The 5,536-nt window shown below is 27.4% G+C and overlaps 2 long non-coding RNA genes across 4 annotated transcripts in view; both read left to right on the forward strand.

Annotated features, from left to right (window-relative positions):
• The first annotated feature begins 2,000 nt into the window (after positions 1 to 2,000).
• Positions 2,001 to 3,894, forward strand: LOC130674663 (uncharacterized). 3 transcript variants are annotated; one of them, XR_008991094.1, is made up of 3 exons: positions 2,001 to 2,015; positions 3,400 to 3,576; positions 3,642 to 3,894. It is a non-coding gene; the product is annotated as an uncharacterized LOC130674663 (long non-coding RNA). The 3 variants fall into 3 exon arrangements; XR_008991095.1 differs by lacking the exon at positions 2,001 to 2,015 and adding an exon at positions 3,033 to 3,047; XR_008991093.1 differs by lacking the exon at positions 2,001 to 2,015 and having other exon boundaries at positions 3,299 to 3,576.
• Positions 3,895 to 5,019: 1,125 nt separating this feature from the next.
• The window catches only part of LOC130674392 (uncharacterized), a 3,211-nt gene continuing 2,694 nt past the window's right edge, over positions 5,020 to 5,536 (forward strand). The window contains exon 1 of the long non-coding RNA XR_008991037.1: positions 5,020 to 5,182. This is a non-coding gene — a long non-coding RNA (uncharacterized LOC130674392). The remainder of the gene's footprint in view (positions 5,183 to 5,536) is intronic.

Raw genomic sequence — 5,536 nt, forward strand, 5'->3', positions numbered from 1 at the left:
AAAAAATACATGTATAAAAATATATGAAAAATATATTTTTCTTATATTTAAAAATATAAAAAAAATATATTTTTTGTATATTTTTTTTTACATGTAGTTTTTATATATTCTAAGATTTATTTTTAATATATTTAAAATATATAAAAAATAAATATAAATTATAAATATAAATATAAATAGAAAATATATAAAAAATGACACACGCAAGCTTGCGTGTAAAATATTACGCTAGTGTAAAAAAATTTCCATTAATTTTCATCAAAATCTGATGCATTTATTTGATTACAAAAAAAAAATGGACCGAAACCAATGACTTCCCTTTTTTAGAAAATTTGAAATTTTCATGGCGGAAAGTAAAAATTATAAACAATAAAATGAAAGGGTTGGTCCTGGAAGGACATCAGTCATTACACAGTTTATTTTTACAGCGTATTCGTATATATATAGACATGCAAACGTGGGAACGTATTCGCATAAAGCAGTAGCACCCACAAAGATTTCTATCTCTCTCTGCAGTTTGTCCTTATCATACGTGGAATAATCAGCGTCTGCTTCTACTTCTACCTTTAAAGTGCATCAGAAGCAGTACAAGCGCCCTATCCCAGGACTATTCACCAGGTAGCCGGTTCGTGAGTAGCATTCATAGCCTACGAAAGCATCCCAACCAATTCGCAATACTCTTACTACAGCAGTTGAATTCACATTTTCCCCTATTACGTGTGTCCGTAAAGGATTACAAGCCGCTTATATTCCGTCTACCTGCAGACCCAGCGATTGTGCACATCTTCTATGGATCCTAGCTATTAAATTATCTTAACAATCTACACAATTATCAGTTCCTACATACATCAAGTAGGGCTATAAGTAAAATAAACCGATAAACAATTCTATTATTTTTTTTTTAGTCCCCATATGAATATTCAGTGTCAATACGACCCAATTTCACAAAAAAATACAATGTGGGGCACTTTGAACATGTCACTTCTTCCCATTTACCAAAAGAAAAGAAAATTGGCGCCCAATGCCCCTTTCGGAATTTTGTTTTTTGACAAATTTAGTGGGTTCCGTTTTATCTCGGGGGTCCATTTAGCCCCAGCTGATTTTTGTACCTTCTAAATATACTTAGACAGCATAATAAATATTAAAATGAGCTAGAGTTATAAATTAAACCGCAAAGTATGATGATAAACCAGAAATTACACACATAACTCTTGGCGATGTTATTTTGAGTTTGACATTCAATTAACGCTTAGCCTCAAGTGACTCCACTGTCTACATAACTTTTGCTCGCTTCAGTTCCATTTGTTTAACATATGAGTTTGCCAACAGATTTTACGAGTTTAGCTCGTTCAATTTCCGCGGATATACTTTTAGTCCCGTTAAAAAAATAATTTACCCGAGACTTTAAATAATTTCTACCAATGGTTCGTCGGCTGACCGCAAAATAAATTTTACTATTTATTTATCAAGTTGACCATAAGTTTATTATATAAATATATTGATAGATGTATTGATAAATATTTATAATAGTGACAATTGCGTGTCACGCGTCACGATCGAAAACAAGTTCCGCCTGGTTATATTGTCCGCTTGTGTCATTTCCGGTAGATATTAGCAGTTCCGCATTCGTTATTTTATTTGTCATCAGCTCACTTGTTTGTCTTCATCCACTTGCTATTATTTATTCATACAAATAAACTTCCTATTGAGCACCAGCCGTTTGCGGATACAGCGTACGCGTATGAAAATGGTCATGGTTAAAATAAAAAATAAATAAATTTTGTATTTAAATGGCTGATTGTCTGTTCAGTAGACTCTAAGACTTGCAAGTGTTGGCCAGTGTAACTGTTTATTATTTTTTTATGATATTTTATTGAGGTGTAAGAAGCACAATATTCCACGTGGTTATATAGTATACTGCTGAAAGTGATGCTGGTACGATAACGCGTTTATTGCCGCGTGAGATGTCAGAGTGAGATCTGCGGCATGATAAATTTACTGGCACATCACTACAGGTGGTGTACAAACTTGTAAAACCCGATAATAACAAAATATTTATTGTAAAAATTAAAATAATATTAATTTTTATTTTTTCAATTATTTTCACATTTTTTTTGTTCCTTAATTTGTGTAATCGTTATCAAAATGGAAAAATCAATTTTTTTCGGATTTTCTTTTATTTTTGCGTTAGGTATTCAGTAAATGTAAGGTAAAGAGAAAAAAAAAAAAATTTTCCAAAAAACGAAAAAATAAAAAAAAAACTGAATAAAACGTAAAAGGAAAAAAAGTAAAAAAATTCTTGTTTTATCTCGTTTTTCAAAAAAAATTTTAACGTCATGCTCATAAAAAAAAATAGTCTTCTGATCGATTTTAAGAGCTTGACATTAAAATACAAATAACTAGAAAACAATGCGGATTTCGAAAAAACTTTATCGAAAATAACTTCTAGGAAATTTAATTATCTACAAAAAAGGTCTAATAATATTTTGTAATAGGTCTGATAGTTTCGCCGGAAAAGTAAGAAAATCTCAAAATTTAATATGAATTCGACTTCAACCTCCAATAACCTCTGAAAAAATAGATTTATCAAAAAATGATAAGAATATTTTTTTGTAGAGCATTCAATTCCCTACAAAAATACGCCTGCCAATTATTCCTATGATGCATCGTTAGCTACTTATAAAAATCAGGAGACGTAAAAAAAATTTTTTCCATGTTATTCTTGTGGGAAATAGAAAAGTACATGCGGACAATGTTAATATTAATATTAAGAGCTCTAATTTTCGCAGGCGTCTTTTTTTATCTAAACGAAACTTTTGAACCTGTTCGAAAGAGAAAAAAAAATTTGTCTGTTTTTTGTATCACCCTAACATATATATGAATACGCTGTAAAAATAAACTGTGTAAGGCCACGCTGGCTTGGTGTTGAGGTCACCAGTGTCAAATTTAACCCCGAAAACGGTGTAAAATAACACCGGTGGTGTTAAAACTTTTCCTGGAACTCGATTAGAGTTAATTTACACCGGTCGTATCACCCCTACATCAATGTAAGTTGAGTTCAACACCACATAGTGTTAAAATGATCACTTTAACACCAATTTTTTTACGTATCGAATAAATGAAAATTTTTTATTATTTAAAATAATTATGTAATAAAATTGAATTTTAAATAAACAAAATTTTAATTTACGAAAGAAATATTTATCTAATCGATTTTTATGCATCTGATGAAAATAAAAATTCGATTGTCAAAGTTCATGTTCACGTATTTTTCTATTCAATCTAAAAATCCTAAGGTCAATGTTAGCCGAAATTACAAAATACTGTTTACTCAAGCATAATAATACTCGAATAGATGGAAAAACACGGGATTTAATTTTTATATTATTGTTCTGATAGAAGAGTATAAATATCCGCATCTCGAGCTGCATCTGTTAATAATCCAGTGGATTGCAATTACTGTTAAAGACGATTTGTATTTTCTCTGACAACAAAATGTCGAAATTAATTCTATTGGTTTTTTTAATCGGATTTCTAGCCGTCACTACTGAAGCCTGTGCTGCTAAAAATGCATGGGTAAATTTATTATTATAATTATTATTATTATTATCATTATAAAATTAATTATTTTTAATTTTTAGTGTCACCCAGTCGCCGGCTACAAATGTTGCGACGATGGTTGGTTTTGTGACAACGGTTCGTTCTCCCAAGGACTCTGTAAAACATCAAACGTTACAATTATCTATGGTTAATGATAATAATCTTCATGTTTGTCTTCATAATCCAGGTCTATTCAACGATGGAAAATGAAATGCAATTTTGGTATAAAATATTATTTTATCCGCACGAAAAAATTATCATGGAAATTTAAATAAAAAAAATATATTCAGAAAATTTCAAATTCTTTATTTATTTTTATTCACTAATTACGCAAATAATTACTCCCCTTATTTATTCCTACTACTGCTTATCAATTATTATTTTCGGCGTAAGAACTGAATCACGATAAGGAGACAAAAAAAAATTTTTTAACTGAATGTGATTTTATAGTCGGAAAATTTTTCTTTTTTGAAAAAACAGATTGAAAAGAAAATGTTGTCACTTATGCCCTTTCAGGCCCAACTCTTACATTTTATTATTTATAATTTTTACTTTCCCGCCATGAAAATTTCAAATTTTCAAAAAAAGGGGAGTCATTGGTTTCGGTCCATTTTTTTTTTGTAATCAAACAAATGCATCAGATTTTGATGAAAATTAATGGAAATTTTTTTACACTAGCGTAATATTTTGCACGCAAGCGCGCGTGTCATTTTTCATATATTTATTTTAATGTATATTTTCGTGCCGTTTGTAAAATTTTTTTTGGCTTTTGCCTAATCACGTTAAGAATAGTTTGGCTTCACATATATTTCATCAATATTTTATTATAGGATTCGTTATTAATTTTACAACATATTTCGTTTATTGAAAGACTTCATTGTCAATTGAATTCATCGAGATTAAAAATCAATCGCAAGTGGAAAAAAACTAAATTTTTTTGTACAATTTTCCAGAGAAAAATTATTATCATTTTAGATTTGACAATAATTTCAAAATTTCCGATCAAAAATTCGCACTGGAATTTCACTGATTGCCTCAAGTTCGTTTAAATTTAAAAAAAAATATCCTACTAAAATAATTAAATTTTTAATTATTACTAAACTTATTTTTAAATTTATTTCTAATAAATATGAAAGATCAATATTGAAGTCAACTTAATTTATTTAAATAATAAATTATAAAAAAAATTTGTATTTTCAAATCAGAGGTCGCTCTATCGTCGGATATTTCCTATCTTCGCTTATCGTTGCTACACATATGAAGTTTATCAGATTATATAATACTTATGTTACTTAAAACATCAGCACATTATTCGTGTGTAGTTAAATATGTCAGTAAATAAATAAACTGACGAATGGAAATTTATCGAATTTTTATATCAATATAGCAGATATAAATTATGCTGAAAATTGAAGCATATTCCAGTTGACAATTTTTAACCGCACATATTTAGAACTTGAATAATTAATTGTACAACTTATTGTTCATTTCTGAACTTGCGATGTCGAAAATAATTTTATTTATTTTTATTGTTGGATTTTTCGCAGTAGCAACTGATGCTTGTGCTGCTGAAAACGCATGGGTAGGTTTATTATTATTATTATTATTATTATTATTATTATTATTATTATTATTATTATTATTATTATTATTATTATTATTATTATTATTATTATTATTATTATTATTATTATTATGATTATTATTATTATTATGATTATTATTATGATTATTATTATTATTATTATTATTATTATTATGATTATGATTATTATTATTATTATTATTATTATTATTATGATTATTATTATGATTATTATTATTATTATTATTATTATTATTATGATTATATTATTATTATTATTATTATTATTATTATTATTATTATTATTATATTATTATTATTATTATTATTATTATTATTATTATTAATAAT

This window comes from Microplitis mediator, chromosome 9 (assembly GCF_029852145.1).
Source record: "Microplitis mediator isolate UGA2020A chromosome 9, iyMicMedi2.1, whole genome shotgun sequence".
NCBI classification, from domain to species: Eukaryota; Metazoa; Arthropoda; class Insecta; order Hymenoptera; family Braconidae; genus Microplitis; species Microplitis mediator.